The sequence below is a fragment of the Hyperolius riggenbachi genome, chromosome 9 (assembly GCF_040937935.1).
Source record: "Hyperolius riggenbachi isolate aHypRig1 chromosome 9, aHypRig1.pri, whole genome shotgun sequence".
Taxonomy (NCBI): domain Eukaryota; kingdom Metazoa; phylum Chordata; class Amphibia; order Anura; family Hyperoliidae; genus Hyperolius; species Hyperolius riggenbachi.
The window spans coordinates 98,534,818-98,548,033 of record NC_090654.1 but is presented as its reverse complement, the minus strand read 5'-3'; the positions used below and the strand labels follow the sequence as shown (position 1 = coordinate 98,548,033).

Genomic DNA, 13,216 nt, shown 5'->3' with positions numbered 1-13,216 from the left:
AAGAGGTACGCACACAGAGCCATATCATTCACAAGGCAACTTAGGTAGGTGCCAAGGGCCTGAAGAGAGTCTATGGGCCTGGTTTATGCTAGCCCCCAACAAATCTTGCCAAAAAAGCTAGGTGACCATCAAGGGTGGGCCCAAAGTCGTTGTTTGCTAGGGCAACATTTCACCTTAATCCATCTCTGGACACACGGGGCAGAGGTGGTACAGAGGGACTGAAGGTGGCAAAAGGAGGCACAAGGGGACAGAAGGAAGCACAAAGGGGTACAGAAAGAGGCACAAACACCCATGGAGGCGTGGCTTAGCTTGGGCAGTGTGGTTTACTTTGGGGGCAGGACTTAGTTCAGGGGACCAGTGGCACTCCAGGCAGTGGCCTGGATTGCCTATGCTTAAAAGTGCCCCTGACGCCTCCCCCCCCCGACCCCTCCCCCCCAACCATATTGGGGAGGTAGCACAGACTATTCCATCAATAGTTGCCAACACCCTTGAGAGCCTTTAGCATCCCCCCCCATCCCCCACAAACTCAAATTTAAACTCCAGTAAAAGGCTGTGGCCCTTATTTTGGAAACGTAACCGTGTGTTTTTATTTATATACACGTCGCCAAAAAATTAGAGACTCCTAATAAGTTGGCCCACCTTAAGCTCTGATCACAGCCGATATTCTACTTGGCATGGACTCTACAGGGTGGTGCTGACATTGCTGAGGAATGTTGGCCCATGCTGACATAATGGCAGCTCTAAGTTGGGTCAGATTGGATGGTGGTGTTTCCAAGCTTTGAAGTCATCTTTCAACTTCGTCCCACAAATGCTCAATAGGATTGAGGTCAGGGCACCGAGCTTGCCATGGAAACAGTTTAAGGCCAGAAACCCAATAGGAGCACTTTTCTGAGCACTTTGCGATTTGAAAACTCTTGCTAATGTAATGCTACGGGTGTGATCCCACTTGAGCGATGTGATTTTATAAAAATCCCCCACAGCATTGCATTAGAAATCGCTCCTAGAGGGTTTCTGGCCTAAACTCTGATTTCTGTTCCTCAAACCAATTTGAGACCGATCAAGCGCGGTGCTAAGAGCCCACAATAGGTATCTTTTCCTATTTTTCTGTGATAACAAATGTTCTCTTGATGGTCTCCTGCTGCTAAAGCTTATCCTTTGCAAAGTCTGTCTTGTTGTGCATTTGGATATGCTTAGTGATGCACCTGCATTGAATTCAGCTGTAATTTGTTGTGCTGTTGCCCCACTGTTGCTGCTAACTGTGCATGCTACTTGCCTTTCACCTCATTCACTAGCCTTTTTCAACCAGAATAGTCCTTCTCATTTGAAGTTTAACACCCGAGATACTGCTGGCAGAGAAAAGCACCAGCTCTTCTTGCACTCTCTAGCTTGTGTATGAGGCTTAACTCTTAAAGTGCGTACAGATGCACTACTAAATGCAACGACGGGTCTGCCAAACCCTCCCACTGGGCAGTCTTTAGCCAACAGTATGCACGTGTGTATGCGCTGTCGGCGGACTGATAAGGCTGTTTCTGAACGATCTGCTGGTTTCGTCCGCTCAAAGATTTCCTTAAAGTGGCACTATGGCGAAAAATTTTAAAACTTAAAATATGTGCAAACATAGACAAATTAGAAGTACATTTTTTTCCAGAGTAAAATGAGCTATAAATTACTTTTCTCCTATGTTGCTGTCACTTACAGTAGGTAGTAGAAATCTGACACAAGCGACAGGTTTTATACTAGTCCATCTCTTGATAGGGGATTCTCAGCAAGGCTTTTATTCTTTATAAAGATATTGCCTAAAAAAGGATTTAAACAATGATGCTGGCCAGCTTCCCTGCTCGCTACACAGCTTTTTGTTTTTTTTTGCAGTTGGACAGGGCAACTGTCATTCACTAAGTGCTTTTGAAAATAAATAAATCCCTGAGAATCTCCCATGAAGAGATGAACTAGTCTAAAACCTGTCGCTTTTGTCAGATTTCTACTACCCACTGTAAGTGACAGCAACATAGGAGAAAAGTAATTTATGGCTCATTTTACTCTTGAAAAAATGTACTTCTTATATGTATATACAAGTTCAAAGTTTTGCTTATTTGTATATGTTTGCACATTTAAAAATTTTACAATTTTTCGCCATAGTGTCCCTTTAATGGACACCTGGCTGCTGTGGGCAAAGGAGCAGGAACCGCTGATATAATAGTATGCAGTCACACAGATGCAGTGAAAGGTATGCACTGACTGGTATAAAACAGTGTGCAGTCACACAGATGCAGTGAAAGGTATGGGAATCAGGGTTTGATTCCGGTCCAGAGTGGGAGCCTGAGAAATGGCTACCACCACACATCCAAGGAAGGCAGCAGGCACAGCACGCAAGTCTCGACTCGGGGAGGTAGTGACGAAAAATAACAATACAGGAGGACTCTTTCGAGGCCCTGCTGACTGCTGTATAATGATGAGACGAATACACTGGAAATCCTTTAATGAGAATCTGTTATGGAGGGCAAGTTTGTCATCCATTCAAGTAAAAGGTATGCAGTGACTGGTATAATACAATGTGCAGTCACAGATGCAGTAAAAGGTACTGACTGCTGGTATAATACATTGTGCAGTCACACAGATGCAGTCAAAGGTATACATTGACTGCTGTTAATACAATGTGCAGTCACACAGATGCAGTGAAAGGTATGTACTGACTGTGCTGGGCCTGGCACAGTATAGCAATTGGCAAGGACCAGCTGCGACAGACAGGGCTGTATATGCAGTGTCAGTGGCACACACACACAAAAAAATCACATCACAAGAACATTAGTTCTCAAAAGAGCTTTTTTGTGGTGCTTTTCAGCAACAAATATCAGCAAGGAGCAAGCTAACAAGACCTAACTAATGCTTTCCTTATCTCTGCAGCAACCTCTCCCTTCTCTCACTAAAGCAGGCAGCAGACAGAGGGAGAAAATGGCTGACACAGCAGCATTTTTATAGGGGAGGGGGGGTCCAGGAGGGAGTGCAACCTGATTGGCTTCCATGTGTTTGCTGATTGTGATATAGAAGGTCAAAGTTTAGCCCAATGATGTAGTATAGGGGGGCGGTTCAAACTCGCTAAGTTTTTGCGGTTCGCTGCGAACGCATCAGGCTTCAGTGTCCCCAGTCTGTTAATCCAAAATGCTTTGCCGCTCAGTAAGAGATTGCTACAATCGGTTATTTCAGTGGCCCTCGCTTCCTCAAGTACATACCAACATAGTAGGCTCACATTATGGCCCCTGCTATGAAAGTGCCTAGCCAGGGACGTTTCGCTGTAGGCATCAAACTTTTGCAATCCCGCAAGGATCCTCCCAAAATGTTGAATGCTACTTTTGTGCTTCTTAAGACGCAGGTGAACTTCACGTGAGGTTTGGGTGACATTGGCCAAGCAGCACAGGCACTTAATCATATAACTCACCCTCAGGGAGTTGCAAGTAAAGTAACCCTTGACCTGGCTCTTGGCTCCAGTGCTAGAATGAGATACTGTATTGCCTTTCATGATCCCTGAAGACTGCTGACATACCAGGTGTGGAAACGTACCATGCACAGGGGGCCCCAGAAAACTCTGTGCCCCTGTGGACTTTTTACCAGAAGTACTTTTGCCCTTTCTGAAGACAAATTTGGGTTTCTTACAGTGTAAGGATGACAACTAGGAAACTGCTTCCATCATCAGCCAGTGTTCCTGTACAATTCTCTTACATAATCTCTGAAATAAGTAGAGATGAAGAGAGTACATCAAAGTAATTGGTGCACTTTGGCTCCGTAAAGCCTATCAAGTTTACCCACCAGTTCCGCTAGAGATTAACATTTTTGCTGATCATTAGAGATGTCGCAAACCTCCGATTTTCGGTTTGCAAACCCCGTTCGCGAACTTTCGTGGAAGGTTCGGTTCGCGCGAACTTTCGCGAACCGCAATAGACTTCAATGGGGAGGCGAACTTTGAAAACTGGAAACACTCATGCTGGCCAGAAAAGTGATGGAAAACATGTTTCAAGGGGTCTAACACCTGGAGGGGGGCATGGCGGAGTGGCATACATGCCAAAAGTCCCGGGGAAAAATCTGGAAGTGACACAAAGCAGCGTTTTAAGGGCAGAAATCACATTGAATGCTAAATTGCAGGCCTAACGTGCTTTCAAACATCTTGCATGTGTATACATCAATCAGGGAGTGTAATTAGAGTACTGCTTCACACTGACACACCAAACTCACTGTGTAACGCACCGCAAACAGCTGTTTGCGTAGTGACGGCCGTGCTGGACTGGTGGCCAGAGTGCAGGCCATGGTGGTTTTCCAACCCATATGGTCGCCGGGCTGTGGTAGCTTAATGATAGAACAACAGTGACTGTCCAGATGATCAAATTTGCTCTGTCCACAATGAAGCAACGACCTTATTATCATCTTGTATGTAGGTAGGCATGGGTAGGAGTCCCAGTATAGGTAGGTAGGAATAGGTAGGTGCCCCAGTAGTTATCTAGGCAATGGCATAGGTAGGAGTCCCAGTATAGGTAGGTAGGCATAGGTAGGTGTCCCAGTATAGGTAAATAGGCATAGGTAGGTGCCTCAGTAGTTAGCTAGGCATAGGTAGGAGACCCAGTATAGGTAGGTAGGCATAGGTAGGTGTTCCAGTATAGGTAGATAGGCATAGGTAGGTGCCTCAGTAGTTAGCTAGGCATAGGTAGGAGACCCAGTATAGGTAGGTAGGCATAGGTAGGTGCCCCAGTAGTTAGCTAGGCATAGGTAGGAGTCCCAGTATAGGTAGGTAGGCATAGGTAGGTCCCCTAGTGTAGGTAGGTAGGTAGGCATAGGTAGGTGTCCTCGTATAGGTAAGTAGGTGCCCCAGTAGTTAGGTAGGCATAGGTAGGTGTCCCAGTATAGATAGTTAGGCAGGGCCTGGCTGGCACAGTAATAACAATTACCAAGGTCCAGCTGCAACAGATAGGGCTATATAATGTCAGTGTCAGTGAGCAAAAAAAAAAACACATCAGGAGAACATTAGCTCTCAACAGAGCTGTTGAGGGGTGCTATTTTAGCAATAACAATCAGCCAGGAGCAAGCTAACAAGCCAAGAGCCTAACTAATCTTTCCCTAGGAGACACAGTCTGAAGCAGCTCGCCCTACTCTTCCTATTGCAGGCACACGAGTGAGTGTAATGGCCGGCGGAGCTTGCCTTATATAAGGGGGGAGTGGCTCCAGGACTGAGTGTAGCCTGATTGGCTACAATGTGCCTGCTGACTGTGATGTAGAGGGTCACAGTTGACCCTAATGGAGCATTACGGGGCGAATCGAACTTCCGCAAAAGTTCGCCTTCGCCGGGAAACGCAAACCACCCAAAGTTCGCCTGGAACCGTTCGCCGGCAAACCGTTTGGGCCATCTCTACTGATCATACCCTCTCTTGACAAACTAGGACTAGTAGGACATACACAAAAAATATCCCTAAAGCTGTGAATATAAGCTTATAAAAGCTGTTGAAGCCAACATTCGGCATTGGGAAGACAGCAGCAAGATTTATTAATGAGGTTGATTTTTGAAAGATGGAGAATAGTGGAAAACACCAAAGAACATCATTGGTCCTATAAAACTGCAGTGAATTTTTAAAAAAAGATTCAGTAGTTTGGTGGCAAAAGTTTACAGCCCTCAGCAGGATCATATCAGAGCACACAAGGTAGCACCTTAGTGGTGCATGGTTAATTTATGTGCATGCTCAAGGCTGCCCTAGATATTTTGAAGATCAGCTTTTGCTGTGGGCGCACATCAACACAAAACACTCACAACATTTGTGAAGCACTTTTGCCCCAAAGTGCATTAGCTAGCTTGTCTCAATTCAGTACATAGATGCAGTTTAGGATGTGTTACAGAGAAAAAAAAATCGTAAATGCCAGACAAAACAGGTGATATTCAGTTTTGATTTAAACGCCTCCAGGGTTGAAGCTGTCTTGATTGGGTGTGGCAAGGCATTCCAAACGGTAGGGGCAGCATGGCAGAAGGCCCTAACTTCAAAGGTTTTTAGTTGGACTCTGAGGGTGGTCACGTTATTAGATCCTGTTGATCTGAAGTTGTGAAGTTGGTTTAACTCACTGCAACAAATCCTTCAGGTATTCCAGGCCTAGGTTGTGTAAAGATTTGAATGTTAGCATGCCAAGAGACTGCAACAGCACAAACTGTAGGACCCATATGCAATTCATTTGCGCACAAGGTGGATCAGCGCAACACCAGGCCGCCTCCGAATGGCCTCCATCAGAGATGCGCTGAGCCCCCAGGAACTACAAACGCACCTTGAACCCAAACAGAAGCTCTGCATATACACCAAAAGCATGGCTGTTAAGTGGGAGCAGCTGACCAAAAACGAATTACATTAGTACATAGCAAGGAAATGAGCAGCGCTACTTAAAAACAGACTAGTGCCTACCTGCAAAAGAGTGCAAGCCCCACTTGTGGGGTCGAATACACACCGAGCATACACATAACCTGTCTACCACTAGAGGAGGATGTTGGTTTCCATTAACAGCTTGCATGCAACCTATTAAGTACTCGTCCCTCCCACTGCGAAGAAGTCAATCCTCCATGGGAGGGGCCTAACACTAACTAAATCCTAACCTATGTATATGCATAGCCTGGGTGCGGCTAATCAAATAAAATCGAAAATTGAAAATTGCGCACAAGGTGGATCAGCACAACACCAGGCCGCCTCCGAATGGCCTCCATCAGAGATGCGCTGAGCCCCCCCAGGAACTACAAACGCACCTTGAACCCAAACAGAAGCTCTGCATATACACCAAAAGCATGGCTGTTAAGTGGGAGCAGCTGACCAAAAACGAATTACATTAGTACATAGCAAGGAAATGAGCAGCGCTACTTAAAAACAGACTAGTGCCTACCTGCAAAAGAGTGCAAGCCCCACTTGTGGGGTCGAATACACACCGAGCATACACATAACCTGTCTACCACTAGAGGAGGATGTTGGTTTCCATTAACAGCTTGCATGCAACCTATTAAGTACTCGTCCCTCCCACTGCGAAGAAGTCAATCCTCCATGGGAGGGGCCTAACACTGTGAAGAAGTTAGGCCCCTCCCATGGAGGATTGACTTCTTCGCAGTGGGAGGGACGAATACTTAATAGGTTGCATGCAAGCTGTTAATGGAAACCAACATCCTCCTCTAGTGGTAGACAGGTTATGTGTTTGCTCGGTGTGTATTCGACCCCACAAGTGGGGCTTGCACTCTTTTGCAGGTAGGCACTAGCCTGTTTTTAAGTAGCGCTGCTCATTTCCTTGCTATGTACATATGCAATTCATGTTTTCACCTGAGTTATCTCCTAGGAGATCATTTTCATCTTCTCTGTACACTAAATTTTCAGGATTTTACAATTGAAAAAGTACCCAAAAGTTGATATATTTTGAGTATTTTTTTGCTTGCTGGTTACTTAAAGGGCATTTTATCACGAGTTGTAAAAATGTCACCTAGGAGAAAACTCAGGAGAAAAAGTGAATTGCATATGGGCCTAATTCTCTATACGTTCAGGAATCCTTTCTATATTCCAATTTTATCCGGGTGAGGGTTGCAAATCTGGATGCAGAATAGCAGCCTTTTTTTTTTTTTTTAAAGTAGGTTTTCTTGATCTCTTACTTTAATACTCTCCAACAGCTACATCTCTCCCTTTAATCTGACTTTACCTGGGTCAGGATGCCATGCCTAGACTAGTAAATGCCTTATCAGTTACCAGCAAGGAAGGATTTTAGTGGTCAGGGATTCACCCTTTAGCTTTGCCTGTGAAACCAGCACTTGTAACCATGTAAAGCTGTCTTGTATTGTTTTAATATATCTACTATAGATTAGTTGACAGTGTTTTAGGAATGGCAACTTTTACCATTCCATCATTTATCATTGACCTGGGAAATACAGACACAAGCACTAGGGATGATCAAGGAGATGCAAATATTTCTGAGTTCATGAAGGATGATGTAGATTTGTATGCAAACATAGGCAGCTTGAAAATTGACCAATCATTTTGAACCTGTGTGGGACTTGATTGGTCCATTTTCAAGTTGCATATATTTGCATGAAAATGTATATAATCCTGCATGAACTTGTAAATATTTGTATCTCATTGATTATCCCTAACAAGCACCTCCTAATGAATGAATAGTAAGGATGGCCAATGCTACTAATGAGTTGATGCAAAATATATGCAAATGTATGCAGCTTGGAAATGGAAAAATCACATGTAACAGCTGCCTGTCAGGAACACTGTTGCACTCTGCTTCCCCGGCTGGTGTTATTAGGAGTCACCAGCAGGTGGCTCGGCTATCCCTGACCCTGCTATGCTACCTGCAGTTTCCAGTTTCACCACAAGATGGAGAATTACATTCGGGGCAATCATCCTAGCAGTTTACCATTTCCTATTTAAGACAACCACACCCCTTGCAGGATGGCCAGATCTCCAGTTAGTTTGGCTTCTGTTGCCTGGTACACCTTCTGATACTCTGCTTTGTAATCATTTATCCTGATCTTCTTGTGTATGACCTTGGCTTGTTTCCTGACTTTGCTCCTGTTACCTGATTCTGTCTGCTCTGTACTCGTTAATCCTGATCTGCCCGTGTATGACCTTAGCTTGCTCTGTTACCTGATCCTGTACCTCAATTATGAGTATTTTGATACTGTATATTTTGTATATAGTTTGCTGTGTGTTTGTGGGAGAGATTACTGTCACTTTAACCTCTTGCCGACCGCGTCACGCCAGTAGGCGTGGCCGCGGCGGCAGCCCCAGGACCGCCTAACGCCAATTGGCGTAAAGTCCTGGGGCTCTGTTTTGCAGGAGATCGCGCGCAGGCTGCGCGCGCATCTCCTGCTTGGGGGGCGGAGCTCCGCCCCGCCTTCAGTCTCCGAGCGGCTATTGCCGCTCGGGAGACTGTTAGACGGCGTGATCGCCGTCTGTTTACTCTGTGCAGCGCTGCAATCAGCAGCAGCGCTGCACTGGGGACAGCCGTGTGACACGGCTGTCCCCTTGGGGGACAAGAGAGCGATCGGCTCTCATAGGCAGAAGCCTATGACAGCCGATCGCCGTAATTGGCCGGCTGTGGGGAGGGAGGGAGCGAGGGAGGGAAGGGATTTAAAGGAAGAGGGTTTTTTTAAAAAAAAACAGCAACACAAATATTTATTTAAAGAAAAATAAACATGGGGGGAGCGATCAGACCCCACCAACAGAGAGCTCTGTTGGTGGGGAGAAAAGGGGGGGGAATCACTCGTGTGCTATGTTGTGCGGCCCTGCAGCTTGGCCTTAAAGCTGCAGTGGCCTTTTAAACTAAAAATTGCCTGGTCACTAGGGGGGTTTAGCCCTGCAGTCCTCAAGAGGTTAATGTATATAACACAGTTCATTAAAAGCACAGTTTCACTTCATCTTTGTATCCAGACTTTTGTATATGCTGCTAAACGTGGTCAGATATCTTGTCTACAGAAGTCGTAACACTGCCATATCTGACTGGAACATTTCAGCTGATGGTCATTGGATGTAAATAAGTCTAAGTTAATGCAGAATTGTTCACATTTTGTATGCAAATGTATGCAGCAGCAACAAAGGAAGTCTCTGGTTTGAGATAAGTGCACTGCTTTTGAGCTCATGTGGCTGAACTCGTTGTGCTGTAAATTCTTGGAATGCTTAGATGTTTCTCTGCTAGCAGAGGATATAGACACTGAGCAGTAGTCCTCTGTTGTCTCACACTGCCCCCTGGTGACAAGTGGTCATAAATACACATTACAGCAGTAATAATTAGAAGCAAAGAAATATAACAAATAAGAAATAAAAAAGTGCTAATATAAATTGGCCTGGAACGCTCGCAAGCCTCTAAAAAAAATTGGCAGCTAAAAGGGTTAATGCAACTCACATTGTCTAGAAGATTTCCCATTTTCCCATACTGCACTGAGTGGGGTAAATATGAAGAGAGGCTGTTGCTGTAAGAAACACACATGGACACAATCCATCGCTCACACATGTTCATAAATGGAGCCCACTGTAGATGGCCCCTCCTGTATCCAGATGACGTATACCATTTAACAGTAAGTAATGAGGCTCAATAGCACGTTTCATCTGGACGGAGTAGCTCTCCGCTAATTTATAAAGCAGATTCATCTTCCTTTTTACTTTCCTACAGCGGATTGTAATGTCTAAACCAATAAGTCACTGATAAGTCCCCAGAGCACCATAAATAAATAAGAACACTGCAGTTACATCACACAATAATGCACAGCTCTAATTGTGTATAAAAAATAAAGGAAGACTGTGCAGACTTAAATAATGAATAGCATAATGAGCCGGAGTAGGGCAGTAGTAGAGTACTAGTGATTTGTCTAGGCCCACAATGCTATGGCTTGCAGAAAAGCTATGGTCAGTTTTATAAGAGCATTACTGCCACCTTGTGGATCAGCCTGCACACTACAACTGTTTCTAAACATCCACAGCAAAAACAGAACATAAAAAGTGAGAGAGTGGTTTGAAGTAAGGATGAGTTGAAGCTCCAAAAATAACCATGTAATGTGTCTACCTATTTTAATTTCAATTGGAAATCAATTAATTTGCACTCGGGTGCAGTATCAGCACCATGCAACCTCAATCTTACTGCCTTTTAAAATATAGGGATGAGATTTAGGCCTCTTTCACAGTGGGACGTTGCGTTTAATGCGATGTTAAAGTCGCACAACGTGCCCCTAACGCAGCACATGCAGGTTATAAAATTGGACGTTATTTTGCATAGCGTTATGTGTCTCTTGGTGCGCCATTTTCGTCACATACTCATGGAACGAAAATGGCGCATGCGTTACATTTAAAAAAAAAAAAAACCTTACTGAGCATGTGCAACATACATAACGCAGCAAATGTATTGCTAAATGCACAGCATGCAGCACTTTCTAAATATTGGTACACGTTACACACAACGTAACGTGTGCACTGTGATATCTAAAGGCCAGTAGCGTCCCTACCATAGGGCGGCAGGGGGCGCCCCGCACCGGGTGTCGGGCGCCCCAGGGGGTGTCATCAAGGCCTCCCACAGAGGCCTGTGCAAGACAGGAGGGGAAGCAGCACGGAAAGGAGGGGTGGCGGGGAAAGCGGCGGGGAGGGGGGCCGGACCCCCCACCTCCCTCACCTGGGTCCCCTCCTTCTGGCGCTTCCCCCTCCTAATTAGTCGCAGCGGGCAGCAGCGGGCAAGAGACTCACCTTCCTGCGTTCCAGGCGATGGCAAATAGCGTCATCGTCACGTGACGCTGGTCTCCGCCTTCTCCACCGCTCACTGTGCTTCCTGATTGGCGGAAGCACAGTGAGCGACAGAGAGGTCGGAGACCAGCGTCGCGTGAGGATGATGCTATGCGCCGCCGCCATCGCCAGGAGCAGGTGAGTGAGTCTTCTTCGCCGCTCCTGCCCGCTGCTGTTAATTAGGAGAGGGAAGCGCCAGAAGGAGGGGACCCAGGTGAGGGAGGTGGGGGGTCCGGCCCCCCTCCCTGCCACCCCTCCTTCCAGGCTTTCCTCACACTGGGGGCAATTGTACTAGCTATTCTGGGGGCAACTAAATTAGCTATACTGGGGGCACCTAAACTAGCTATACTGGGGGCAGCTATACTGGGGGGCAGCTATACTAGCTATACTGGGGGGCAGCTATACTAGCTATACTGGGGGCAGCTACACTGGGGGCAGCTATACTAGCTATACTGGGGGCAGCTGTACTGGGGGCAACTAAACTAGCTATACTGGGGGCAACTATACTAGCTATACTGGGGGCAGCTATACTGGGGGGCAGCTATACTAGCTATACTGGGGGCAGCTGTACTGGGGGCAGCTATACTGGGGGCAACTAAACTAGCTATACTGGGGGCACCTAAACTAGCTATACTGGGGGCAGCTATACTGGGGGGCAGCTATACTAGCTATACTGGGGGCAGCTATACTGGGGGCAGCTATACTGGGGGCAACTAAACTAGCTACACTGGGGGCAGCTATACTAGCTACACTGGGGGCAGCTATACTAGCTATACTGGGGGGCAGCTATACTAGCTATACTGGGTGGGGGGCAGCTATACTAGCTATACTGGGGGGCAGCTATACTAGCTATACTGGGGGCAGCTATACTGGGGGCAGCTACACTAGCTATACTGGGGGCAGCTATACTGGGGGCAACTAAACTAGCTATACTGGGGGCAGCTATACTAGCTATACCTGGGGGCAGCTATACTAGCTATACTGAGGGGCAGCTATACTAGCTATACTGGGGGCAGCTACACTGGGGGCAGCTATACTAGCTATACTGGGGGCAGCTGTACTGGGGGCAACTATACTAGCTATACTGGGGGCAGCTATACTGGGGGGCAGCTATACTAGCTACACTGGGGGCAGCTACACTGGGGGCAGCTATACTGGGGGCAGCTGTACTGGGGGCAGCTGTACTGGGGGCAACTATACTAGCTATACTGGGGGCAGCTATACTGGGGGGCAGCTATACTAGCTATACTGGGGGCAGCTGTACTGGGGGCAGCTATACTGGGGGCAACTAAACTAGCTATACTGGGGGCAACTAAACTATCTATACTGGGGGTAGCTATACTGGGGGCAGCTATACTGGGGGGCAGCTATACTAGCTATACTGGGGGCAGCTATACTGGGGGCAACTAAACTAGCTATACTGGGGGCAGCTATACTAGCTATACTGGGGGCAGCTATACTAGCTACACTGGGGGCAGCTATACTGGGGGCAACTAAACTAGCTATACTGGGGGCAGCTATACTAGCTATACCTGGGGGCAGCTATACTAGCTATACTGAGGGGCAGCTATACTAGCTATACTGGGGGCAGCTATACTAGCTATACTGGGGCCAGCTATACTAGCTATACTGGGGCCAGCTATACTGGGGGCAGCTATACTGGGGGGGGCAGCTATACTAGCTATACTGGGGGGGGCAGCTATACTAGCTATACTGGGGGGCAGCTATACTAGCTATACTGGGGGCAGCTATACTGGGGCCAGCTATACTGGGGGCAGCTATACTAGCGATACTGGGGGCAGCTATACTAGCGATACTGGGGGCAGCTATACTAGCTATACTGGGGGCAACTAAACTAGCTATACTGGGGGCAACTAAACTAGCTATACTGGGGGCAGCTATACTAGCTATACTGGGGGCAAATATACTAGCTACACTGGGGGAAAATATACTAGCTA

At 46.7% G+C, this 13,216-nt stretch overlaps 1 long non-coding RNA gene across 1 annotated transcript in view; it reads left to right on the top strand.

Annotated features, from left to right (window-relative positions):
• Positions 1-1,905: 1,905 nt before the first annotated feature.
• Positions 1,906-13,216, top strand: part of LOC137532587 (uncharacterized) — a 94,156-nt gene continuing 82,845 nt past the window's right edge. The window contains exon 1 of the long non-coding RNA XR_011023957.1: positions 1,906-1,990. This is a non-coding gene — a long non-coding RNA (uncharacterized lncRNA). The remainder of the gene's footprint in view (positions 1,991-13,216) is intronic.